Raw genomic sequence first — 12,629 nt, 5'->3', positions numbered from 1 at the left:
ATGTAGGAATCACATGTATTAACCTCCCTGGCGGTATGATTATTTCACATTTTTGGTGCTGAAAGCGGTACCATTATTTTGCATGGAAATATGTAGTTTTTTTATTGTAGGCTGTAATATTTAGGAATAACTCACTGAAATCTGTCCGAACAAGAGTCTATTAAACATCCCGGGTATGATAAAATTTGAAACACAAAATCATAAATTATAATTTAAAAAATAATCATAAAAAATAATAATATAATAATAATACATTTAATTCAATAATATAATCAAACCAAAAACACTGAAATTTGAAATATAGCGCCAAGTTCGCACATTGCTGAGCAAAGTCGCAAAATCGTTTTCAGTGTCTGATGACGAATTTCCCCACAAATCATTATCACTCAATTCTGCAAGTGGTTCTGATTTACTATCGCTGTTCTCTAGCTGATCTAAACCGATTTTGACATAAAGGGACACTTTTTGGACGCCATGGACGTTTCTCAGTTTCCAGGCAGAAAGAACAGACAAAATGCAGGCGGGGCACAGGACAAAGCACTAGGGACAAAATGTATGTGAAATTGGTTGAGACAGCAATGTTTTACTATGTAAAATGTAAAAAAAAAAAAATGACACTATTTAAAATTTTTAAATTTCCCGCCGCCGGCGGCGCCCGTACGTCCCGACGTCACAGGGACAGGACACAGAAGCCGGATGCCTGCCGGCATCGGCCGAAGGAGATGGCCGGGGACGCTGCAGGGGACACATTGTGGGAGCGCAGGTTAAGGTAAGTGAAGAACAAATGCCGGAGCAGTGCCGCATGGTATTCCCGAGTGTAGCTCGGGGTTACCGCTCTTGGTACTGAAATGTTACCCCGAGCTACACTCGGGAATACCGCCAAGGAGGTTAAGATCCCTGCAAGCAGGCCTGGAGATGGGCTCACGCGTTAACAAGCTCAAAGTACAGGTTTCGGCCCTGTCATCAGTAACAGGAGAAAGATGGGCCACACGCCAGCTAGTTCACCAGTTCCTTAGGGCACATGCTAAAATCTATGCTCCGGAAAGATCGCTTGTTCCCTCATTAGATTTACAAGTAGTACTGGATGTGCTATCCCAGTCACCCTTTTTGGTGGATCAGTCCTCATTCTTATGGAACATAGCATTTCAAAGCAATATTTCTCACAGCCATGTCATCAGAAAGGAGGATGTCAGACATCCAATCCCTAGGCTATAAACCTCCTTATTGTTGTCACTTTCCAGATAGGGTGGTTTTGAGGACTCTTCTGCATTATCATCCCAAGTTTAATACATCATTCCATTGTAATCAAGACATCGTCCTTCTAACATTACAAGGCAAATCATCTTCTGTACCCCATGAGCTGGATGTATACTTAGTCCTGAAACTATATATAGAGATGACATTATCCTTCAGTAAGATGGAAAATCTGTTTGCTTTCCCTGGTAGGTTGAGAAAAAGGCATGCCACATCTTCCAGGGCAATGGCTTTGTGGCTGGTCAAGATGATTTGGAGAACCTTGAGAAGCAGTTGGAACCTCCTAGGGTCTTGAGGGCCCAGTCAACTAGAAGCATGGCGGCCTCCTAGGTAAAATTTAGAGGAGTGTCTCCAGAGTTGATATGTACGGCTGCTACCTTATCTACATTCAGCACATTTCTGGCCCATTGTAAAGTGGATCCAGCAGCCTTGACTACAGTATAATTTGGACTATAAAGATATGGTATCCAACACAAGGTGGTAACTGTGAGGATATATACAGCACTCCCAAGTGCCACGTCCTATTCAAACTAATGGGAAAAGCAATGGCCTTCCCTCCTTGTAAAGTACAATTTGGTCAATCAGTGCTGGATAAATCTATTGAGTGAATAAACACTTCATCATTACCCACCCTTGTTGTTTATGGTGTGCTACATCCCATACGTATATGTTGCCATGCTTGAGTCAAGAAAATGGAAAATTGTATACTTACCTGATAGTAATTTTCCTTTCCTAACGCACAAGCATGACAGCATATGGGTCCCTCCCTAGGGCTTTGCATTCAGTATAGTTACAAAAATGCTGCTTTATGGGAAGTGACTTATTTGTATAGTATAACCGGTCCTGTGATTGGGCAGGGCAAGAGCCTATACCCATATGTATATACTGTCATGTTCATGCATCAGGAAAGGAAAATTACCATCAGGTAAGTGTGAGATGGGGAAACAGCTCTCATTGTTTGAACACTGATTGTGTGGAAGTAAATTAATGTTTTGACTGACATTCTGCAGTTTAGTTTCTAACACTCAGACTGCATAGATATTTGTATATTCATGAAGAGGTGGAGTTTTCACACAGAGTTGGAGTGAACAGGAAGAGGAGACTGCAGCCATGTTTTGAACGGTGCTGAATGAAGGGGCCGTGTGAGCTGAGAACCCGATGACATCCAGGTGTGGGAGCTTCCCTCAGTAACCAGAGCTGCGGCTAAGTGAAGCTGATCGTGTCCAATACCCTGATCCTGTTCAGAGAAAGGAAGATTGCTGCCAGTAATGCTGATGAGAACAGAGGAACAACGCAGCATACACTGCAATATCGCAAGCCTGCTGGAGAGACATTTGTTCTGTTCAGAGTCACCAGCGGATGCAAAGCAGACCCGGGTCGGTACGATCGTGCACGCACCTCATTTCAGTGTTGGCGCCTATAGACTGAGTCCAGGCCTATAGTTAGTTAGTTAGGGTCTCTGTTTGTGTCAGGCCACAAGTGTTGTTACCGATTATTGGAAGGACTCCACAACTTAAAGTGACATTTCACATTGGAGAGCTGATAAAATCCTATAAACTCAAACCAGACTGGCGTTTTGCTCAGAAGGAATACTCAGGCACGTGCTACAGGACCAATTATGGGAGGGGGAATACTGTAGATTTGTGTAAGATTGTAAGCTGTTGTGCTGCACCTCAGGCTAGCCCATACCATACACCCATACACTGATTCCTGCTCTCTTAGAGTAATTACGGGTAAGGTGTGGTAGCTTAATTGTGCCAGCCAGTAGGTAAATTACTTCACTTTCTACCTTCATCCATCAGAAGGCGCTGTGCTGTGCAGCACAAGGGTCTCAGCCTTTGGGCTATGTGTATGTAAATTTATTGTATGTTTCCAGCATTTGTGGTTGTGTTTATTTGCCACATCTAAGTAAAATTCTGTTGTGGCAAAAGCTGGTGTTGGGGTTGCTTTCTTCATTCATGACTTCACTGTATCCTGGGGAGCCCACCCCGGTACACGGCTTACATAAGTATACAATTTTCTGAACTACCCAATTTGCTATACTTATTTTAATAAACACATAATCATAGGTCTTAATGCTCTAAAGTATAACTAAATGCAAACCTTTTTTTTTTGGTTTGGATAGAGTGGAGAAGGATTAAAACACCTATCAGTTTTTTATTGCAGATTGTGTCTCCATTAGGGAGATTCACCCTTTCTGTGGAAGAAAAAAGGAAATCCCAAATTTTGGGTTGTTCCCAGAACAGTAATAGAGGAGAAATATTCCAGTTGTGGACACTAGTTCTGGGGATCCTGGGGACAACCAGGGATTCCTTCATTTTTGGAGGGATTCCCTCTCACTTCCTGCTTTGGCTATAGGACAAGAAGAGAAGGGAAATCCCTCGCGCTGAGGGGATTTCATCTCACTTCCGGCTTTGGCTTGGAGACAGGAATTGAAGGAAAATCTCCCCAGTCAGACACAGATGGCAAAAATAAAATGGACATTAGTTATAACCCTCCCTCACTGTGTCTAAAATAAAAATAAAAATTGCCTTTTACTTTAAATTTTAGAAGCTGAAATCTGATTGATTGAGTGACTGATTGCTATGTGCTAATGAACATTCTTGCATTTTTATTGTGCATCTCAATACAGAGGCTTGCAATTTAGCACTGTTTATTGTAAAAGCCTGTAAACTATAAAAAGTATAATATTAAAATGTTCTTGAGGGTTAATTGTAAGCAATGTTTCCACATAAACAGACTTGCAAATAATGTTTCCCATATAGGGACTCCTAATAAATTTAATAATTCATGAGTTTCCAACAAAGATAAATCCGCCCAATCACCACTATTGAAATGGATAGATTTTGTAAAGTAGCCCACTTAGGCTGTTAAATATTTTACAAAAGGACATTTCTGGACGGAAGTAAGCACTATAATAGCTGTTAAATGGCTTCTAATAGCAGCTGAAATATCTCATGAGACGTAAATAAAAGAAAAGCAAGGGGAGGAGAGATGAGCTGGTCTTAGAGAGGGGAAATGTTGATGAAAGCCATCAAGGTGATTAAAATAAATAAGCAAAGTAATTACAACTCCACAGTTCACCTACAGGTTTTGACATTACATGATTCATAATTGGGCTTTTGGGTATTTGACGTTAAGATGTGGGCTTTATATGGTCTCTAAACCCAAGGCTATTGTATCTAATAGAAAATTTTAAAAAACATTTTCAAAAAAGAATCCAGTGGGGAAAAAAAGTGAAGGGAAATGTCCATAAGGATACAGACAGAATTGTCAGTATTCATTTCATCACATTTCCTGTCCCAGGGAACATCGGTCACCTAAACAGGAAGGAGGACTAGGACACCAACAACTAGAAAAGCCTGGCCAAGCTGGTAACCCTTCTCTATTCTATCCAAAGGAAAATAAAAAGTCTTTGGTTGAACCAATTAAATTCAAGGCTATAACAAAATTAATTTCTCATAGCATCTTCTATTTTGCTGACTACTTGCTCTCTTTGAAATCTATTCATTAAAGTATATGTGAACCCTCATCTTGTAAAACAACCCAGTCAGTTTAAAATAAAAATGAAAGGCAAAATATTTGTATATATAATGTACAGCGCTGAACGAACTATTGGCGCTATATAAATACTGTATAATAATAATAGTATCTATATATATAAATATACCGTATTTTCCGGCGTATAAGACGACTGGGCATATAAGACGACCCCCTACTTTTCCTGTTAAAATATAGGGTTTGGGCTATACTCGCCGTATAAGACTACCCCTCTTCCAACTCACACCAAATAAAAATTAAAAAACATCAGATTTGATTTCAATATGGTATGGTATTCCAATGATGGGGCACGATTCCTCGCTCTGACACCAATGATGGGGCACTATTCCTCCCACTGACACCAATGATGGGGCACTATTCCTCCCACTGATACCAATGATGGGGCACTATTCCTCCGACTGACACCAATGATGGGGCACTATTCCTCCGACTGACACCAATGATGGGGCAGTATTCCTCCCACGGACACCAATGATGGGGTGCTATTCCTCCCACTGACACCAATGATGGGGCACGATTCTTCGCTCTGACACCAATGATGGGGCACGATTCATTGCTCCGACACCAATGATGGGGCACGAATCCTCCCACTGACACCAATGATGGGGCACTATTCCTCCCACTGACACCAATGATGGGGCACTATTCCTCCCACTGACACCAATGATGAGGCACTATTCCTCCCATTGACACCAATGATGGTGCCCCATCATTAGTGTCAGTGTGTGAGGAATAGTGTCCCATCATTAGTGTCAGTGGGAGGAATAGTGCCCCATCATTGGTGTCAGTGGGAGGAATAGTGTCCCATCATTGGTATCAGTGGGAGGAATAGTGTCCCATCATTAGTGTCAGTGGGAGGAATAGTGCCCCATCATTGGTGTTAGAGCGAGGAATCATGCCCCATCATTGGTGTCAGAGTGAAGAATCATGCCCCATCATTGGTGTCAGTGGGAGGAATAGCACCCCATCATTGGTGTCCGTGGGAGGAATAGTGCCCCATCATTGGTGTCAGTGGGAGGAATCGTGCCCCATCATTGGTGTCAGTGGGAGGAATCGTGCCCCATCATTGGTGTCAGTGGGAAGAATAGCGCCCCATCATTGGTGTCAGTGGGAGGAATAGCGACCCATCATTGGTGTCAGTGGGAGGAATAGCGCCCCATCATTGGTGTCAGTGGGAGGAATAGCGCCCCATCATTGGTGTCAGTGGGAGGAATAGCGCCCCATCATTGGTGTCAGTGGGAGGAATAGCGCCCCATCACTGGTGTCAGTGGGAGGAATAGCGCCCCATCATTGGTGTCAGTGGGAGGAATAGCGCCCCATCATTGGTGTCAGTGGGAGGAATAGCGCCCCATCATTGGTGTCAGTGGGAGGAATAGTGTCCCAACATTGGTGTCAGTGGGAGGAATAGTACCCCGTCAGTGGGGAGAGGAATAGTGCCCCATCGTTGGTGTCAGTGGGGGGAGGAATAGTGCCCCATCGTTGGTGTCAGTGGGAGGAATAATGCTCCATCGTTGGTGTCAGTGGGAGGAATAATGCTCCATCGTTGGTGTCAGTGGGAGGAATATTGCCCCATCATTAGTATTAGTGACACCAATGATGGGGCACTATTCCTCCCACTGACACCAATGACACTTGCTGACCCCTGTTCCAGTATGGTGCTGCTGCAGCCAGCATATGTGGTTGCAGCAGCACCTCTGCACTGCACACTTACCAGCTCCCTCACTCTATTTTCGCGGGTCCGCTCGACTCCGCCTCCTCGCCCGTGATTGGCCGCCTGTGTGCCTTTCCTGAGCTACAGTTCTGGCGGGCAATCACCGGTGAGGAGGCGGAGCCGAGCGGTAGGAGTGAGGGAGTGGCCGGAGTGACTGAAGGAGCAGCGCTTCCTGGATGGATCGTCGTGGGAGACAGGTAAGAGAGAGCAGCCCTCTGCCCACCCCTGTACTTAGTGTCCCTTCGGTCGGAAAGGGGGAGAAGGCGGCGGCACCGCGCCGCCCCTCTAAAAAGTGCCACCCTGACGTATACCGGCGTATAAGACGACCCTTGACTTTTGAGAAGATTTTCAAGGGTCAAAAAGTCGTCTTATACGCCGGAAAATACGGTATATATTTATATTGAGGATGCCAATGATTTTGTCCAGTCCATTTTTAGGGGTTTTGCGTGGAATGTGTCAGACTTGGCTTTTTGTTTCTGCACTTATTTTGTGTCATACCAATACAAACAAAAGAAATAAACACAAGAATGCCTAAATATTTGTAATAACAACAATTTTGTGGGCAAAGTGGTACATCATCTGACAGACATGCAGTGGTGCCAATTTTTTTGGTATATATATATATACACACACACACACTATATTGCCAAAAGTATTGGGACGCCTGCCTTTACACGCGCATGAGATTTAATGGCATCCCAGTCTTAGTTGGTAGGGTTCAATATTGAGTTGGCCCACCCTTTGCAGCTATAACAGCTTCAACTCTGCTGGGAAGGCTGTCCACAAGGTTTAGGAGTGTGTCTATGGGAATCTTTGACCATTCTTCCAGAAGCTCATTTGTGAGGTCAGGCACTGATGTCGGATGAGAAGGCCTGGATCACAGTCTCTGCTCTAATTCATCCCAAAGGTGTTCTATCGGGTTGAAATCAGGACTGTCATTGTGCCAAGTGTAAAGTGTGGTATTGTTTTTCAGGAGCTGGGCTTAGCCCCTTAGTTCCAGTGAAGGGAACTCTTAAGGCGCCAGCATAACAAGACATTTTGGACAATTTCATGCTCCCAACTTTGTTGGAACAGTTTGGGGATGACCCCTTCCTGTTCCAACATGACTGCGCACCAGTGCACAAAGCGAGGTCCATAAAGACATGGATGAGTGAGTTTGGGGTGGAGGAACTTGACTGGCCTGCACAGAGTCCTGACCTCAAGCCAATAGAACACTTCTGGGATGAATTAAAGTGGAGACTTCTCATCCAACATCTGTGTCTGGAAGAATGGTCAAACATTCCCATAGACACACTCCTAAACCTTAAAATGTATATTATATAGGGCGCGCTTGTTGGATCCCAAACTCTGTAGCTGTAGGATAAAGGTGCCAGATGGATATCATGGATGGATGGATGGATGGGAGCAGTAACACTGAGGCAGCTCTTCTTAGAGTGGAAGCAAAGCTCTAATGCAGTAACAAGAAAAAGAGAGGAAGGCGTATCTAAGTGCAGTATTGACAATTTATTTAGTAAACAATGGATAAATTGCACTTACAAGATAAATAGTTCGAATGTAGGAGGTGAAGGGGGCGGTAATGCATAGAGGTCTGAAGGAGGAGCCTATTGAGCATGTTCCGTAATGCATTACCGCCCCTTTCACCTCCTACATCCGACTCTGCTCTCCTAGCTTCATTTTGATGCACAGGCACATCCTGGAATCTACTTCCTGATCTTATAGACAGTTTGCTGCTGGACGGCTGGATGTCCCACCTGGATCTAATTACCACACGATGAGTTTTTTTAATTATTTATCTTGTAAGTGCAATTTATCCATTGTTTACTAAATAAATTGTCAATACTGCACTTAGAGGCGCCTTCCTCACTTTTTCTTCACACTCCTAAACCTTGTGGACAACCTTCCCAGAAGAGTTGAAGCTGTTATAGCTGCAAAGGGTGGGCCAACTCAATATTGAACCCTATGGACTAAGACTGGGATGTCATTAACGTTCAAGTGCATGTAAATGCAGGCGTCCCAATACTTTTGGCTATATAGTCATATTTCAGGAATATGAAATGCTGGCATAACATATTCTTTATTGACTACTAGTTGCTTAGTCCTGCAGGAATTCATATTTTGCTGTATTTGGAACCATCAATAACATCACTAGCTACAGTTATTGTAGACAGAGTTGAAATGATTACAGAACCAACTTTATTTCAACTGCAGTTTGTAGCTGAATCCCTCTTTTGAATGTATACCATTTCCTTTAATATCACTTTCAGGGGCAAATGTTCAGAGGTGTACAGAAGAAAAGACAGATCCACATAGAAATGTATATCTTTTTATAGTTTCATTGCATATTTGTTGCTTTTATGTGGTTATGATTCCCTCCCAAATTAAAATCTTTTTTTGTTTCTGTTCTTCATTAAGAATATACTACATCCTGTGGTCAATTATGAGGCAGCACAAACTGAAAAGACTAAGTATCTGTATTATGATCAGCTTCTGTTTGTCATGCCTCCTGAGGAGCTGTAACTATGTTGTCCGTCTGTTTATTTTAACTTTATGTTATTAGGCACTAATATAATATATTACTGTACAAACATAAATATGCAGATCATTATGAGTATTAATATGCTATATTTAAACAGTAAAATTATTACACTTACATTAGAATCAAGAGGGTTTAAAGTGTAAGACCAGCCAAAACTTTTTTTTTTCTTTTTAGCTGCATAGATTTAGGAATGATTAGAGCCCCTGCTGGGTTTATTCCATTAAAGAGCTTTCTCTTCACTTACTTTCATTGTGACAATAGCTCTACCAGACAGAAAGTGAGGGAAACTACGCAATATGGAAATAGCTAATTGAAGTGTATGGATATGAAGCGCGATATCTTCGCCTATTTTAGTCTATTATCATGGCACAAGGTCTAATTCATGCAGCATAACGTTCTGACTAAGGCAGCTAAGTTATTCCAGGAGATATCAGGGAGCACCCTGGGAGAAATCCAGACCTATTATTTTTGTGATAAAGAAGTGCTGCAGCAGTCAAGCAGTGTCAAACTGCTTGACCACTGAAGTATTTCTATATCACACAAACTATTACGTTTCTGAACCCTTTTTCCATGAGTTCTCTTTTTGCAGTCTTGTACAGCTTTTTAAAGCCCTTTTGAAGTGGGACTTTAACAACACCCTAACCATGTTGGCTGTAACATATTTTGTCATTCTATGTGAGGACAAATACATTTAGATTTCTAGACTACAGATATATGTGTGGTGCTCATTTTGTGTTTCTAAGCATTTAGAAAATAAACATTGATAGGGGTCCTAGCCTCTCACACTGTACTGTTAGAGCTTGAGATGGTAAACCTTAGGAGTTAAGTCCAAAAAAGAAAAAAAAAAAGAAAAGACATTAAGGGCTGGTTCACACTATAGAAACATAGTGGGCAGCACAGTGGCTAAATGGTTAGCACTTCCACCTGGCAGCACTAGGGTCACTGATTCCAACCCCAGCACCACCTGCCTGGAGTTTGCATGCTCTCCCTGTGACTGCGTGGGTTTCCTCCAGGTACTCCAGCTTCCTCCCACACTCCAAAGACATGCTGGTAGGTTAATTGGCTTCTGTCAAAATTGTCTCTAGTATGTGTATGTATGAATGTGAGTTAGGGACCTTAGATTGTACACTCCTTGAGGGTTAGGGACTGATGTGAATGTACAATATATGTATTTAAAGCACTGCATAAATTGCCAGCGCTATATAAGTACCTGAAATAAATAAATAAATAGTCCAGATGAATTTCTGCATGCACATTTTTTTATGTGTTTTTGGTGCATTTGTGATGCATTTTACACATTGCAGTACAGTTCTGTGCAGAAAAAATGCAGCATGTTTTTCTTTTTTTCTGCAACCGGAATGCATTAGAACTGCAAGCACTGATGTGAACTATGACATTGACAACCATATAAGCTACTTTCTGTGCATTTTGGATGCAGAAAAAAAGCAACTGAAACGCATGTAGTGTGAACTGGCACTACAGTGTTACTAAACCCAGGACCCTGCATTTACTATATCCGGTCTCCCACAGTACACAGAACATGGAAATGCATTCATTGTAGTAAATAGAAACTTCAAAATACCTTTTCTCATCAGTAGTATATAACAGTCTTGTGACTTCTAACAGTGTCCAGCTGAACACTAGTTAAAGCTTGTAGAAGGAGTTTCATTCTGCTCTGACTGTTCTATGAGGTTGCATAACTCTTGACACTCAGTCTGGACAGCACTGATTGGCCCTGTACTGATCACATGCACCTTCTCTAGCAATACACACCAAACAGAGCATAAGCAGACAGACTCCTAGAGCTCTTTACTATCAGCAGATGGATTAGGGAATAAAAGAAGGGGAGGATCAGAGAAGACAGGATCAAACAGCCTTTTTACACGAAGCAGAGGATTAACCTCTTATGTTCCACAGTGATTATAACAAGAATGCTTTACTGCATATATTGACTGATTTTACTGTTGTGGGTTTAGAAACACTTTAAGAATAGATATACACATTCAAAAAAAGTATTGCATGTGTAAGACTGGATGAAAAGATTTTACAAATTGAGAGATACCAATACACTTATGTAATTTAACTTTTTATTTAGTAGTCTTCAAAGAGCTTTGCATACATTTGTAAAATACAATGCAACCATTAAGTGAGGCAGCAATATTAGATCAGAGTAGACGTACTTTTAATAAAATATTGCAAGCAGCTAAGGCATTCCTGATAGTAAAAAGAAAACTGTAATAATAATTCAGGCTATTATTTCTGTGATATTTTACCTCGAAAACCCAAGTGGCTAAATAATAAGGTAAAAAAAAGTACATTAGTGAAAAAAAAATTGTCTTTTAGAAAATGTAAGGCCGAAAGGGTCACCATCTACATTCCAAATGGCTAAATGGTTAGCATTTCCACCTATCAGCATTAGGGTTGTTGGTTCAAATCCCAACCAGGGCCCCACCTGCCTGGAGTTTGCATGTTCTCCCTGTGCCTGTGTTAGATTCCTCCATGCTGGTTTCCTCCCACACTCTGAAGACATGCTGGTACATTAATTGGATTCTGTCTAAATTGGCCCTAGTATGTGTATGTAAGTTAGGGACCTTAGATTGTACAACCCTTGAGGGTTAGGGACTGATGTGAATGTACAATATATATGTAAAAGTGCTGCATACATTGATGGTGCGATATAAGTACCTGAAATAAAATAATAATAAAACTACAAAGAATGCAATAAGAAATGCAAGAGTGTGATCATGGCAGCTAAAATAGATTATGAGACACATTGCAGTAGAGAGCAGAAATACTCAAATAATAATAAAAAGAAGAGGTCAGAACATACTGGGCCCACAAGATATGATCAGGGGAAGTTGGTTATAAGTGCCAGTGAGAAGTCAATTGTATGATTTATTTATTTTAGGTACTTATATAGCGCTGTCAATTTATGCAGCGCTTTACATATACAGTCAGGTCCATAAATATTGGGACATCGACACAATTCTAATATTTTTGGCTCTATACACCACCACAATGGATTTGAAATGAAACGAACAAGATGTGCTTTAACTGCAGACTGTCAGCTTTAATTTTAGGGTATTTACATCCAAATCAGGTGAACGGTGTAGGAATTACAACAGTTTGCATATGTGCCTCCCACTTGTTAAGGGACCAAAAGTAATGGGACAAAATAATAATCATAAATCAAACTTTCACTTTTTAATACTTGGTTGCAAATCCTTTGCAGTCAATTACAGCCTGAAGTCTGGAACGCATAGACATCATCAGACGCTGGGTTTCATCCCTGTGATGCTCTGCCAGGCCTCTACTGCAACTGTCTTCAGTTCCTGCTTGTTCTTGGGGCATTTTCCCTTCAGTTTTGTCTTCAGCAAGTGAAATGCATGCTCAATCGGATTCAGGTCTTGGCCATTGCATAACATTCCACTTCTTCCCTTTCAAAAACTCTTTGGTTGCTTTTGCAGTATGCTTTGGGTCATTGTCCATCTGCACTGTGAAGCGGCGTCCAATGAGTTCTGAAGCATTTGGCTGAATATGAGCAGATAATATTGCCCGAAACACTTC

At 41.7% G+C, this 12,629-nt stretch overlaps 1 protein-coding gene across 2 annotated transcripts in view; it reads right to left on the bottom strand.

Annotated features, from left to right (window-relative positions):
* The window catches only part of SSBP4 (single stranded DNA binding protein 4), a 631,862-nt gene that overhangs the window by 98,705 nt on the left and 520,528 nt on the right, over positions 1-12,629 (bottom strand). The window lies entirely within an intron of this gene.

The sequence above is a fragment of the Staurois parvus genome, unplaced genomic scaffold (assembly GCF_062004578.1).
Source record: "Staurois parvus isolate SC_StPar_1 unplaced genomic scaffold, SC_StPar_1.0 ptg000439l, whole genome shotgun sequence".
In the NCBI taxonomy this organism is placed as follows: domain Eukaryota; kingdom Metazoa; phylum Chordata; class Amphibia; order Anura; family Ranidae; genus Staurois; species Staurois parvus.
Note: the sequence above shows the minus strand (reverse complement) of the source record. Positions and strands in the feature narration are given on the sequence as shown.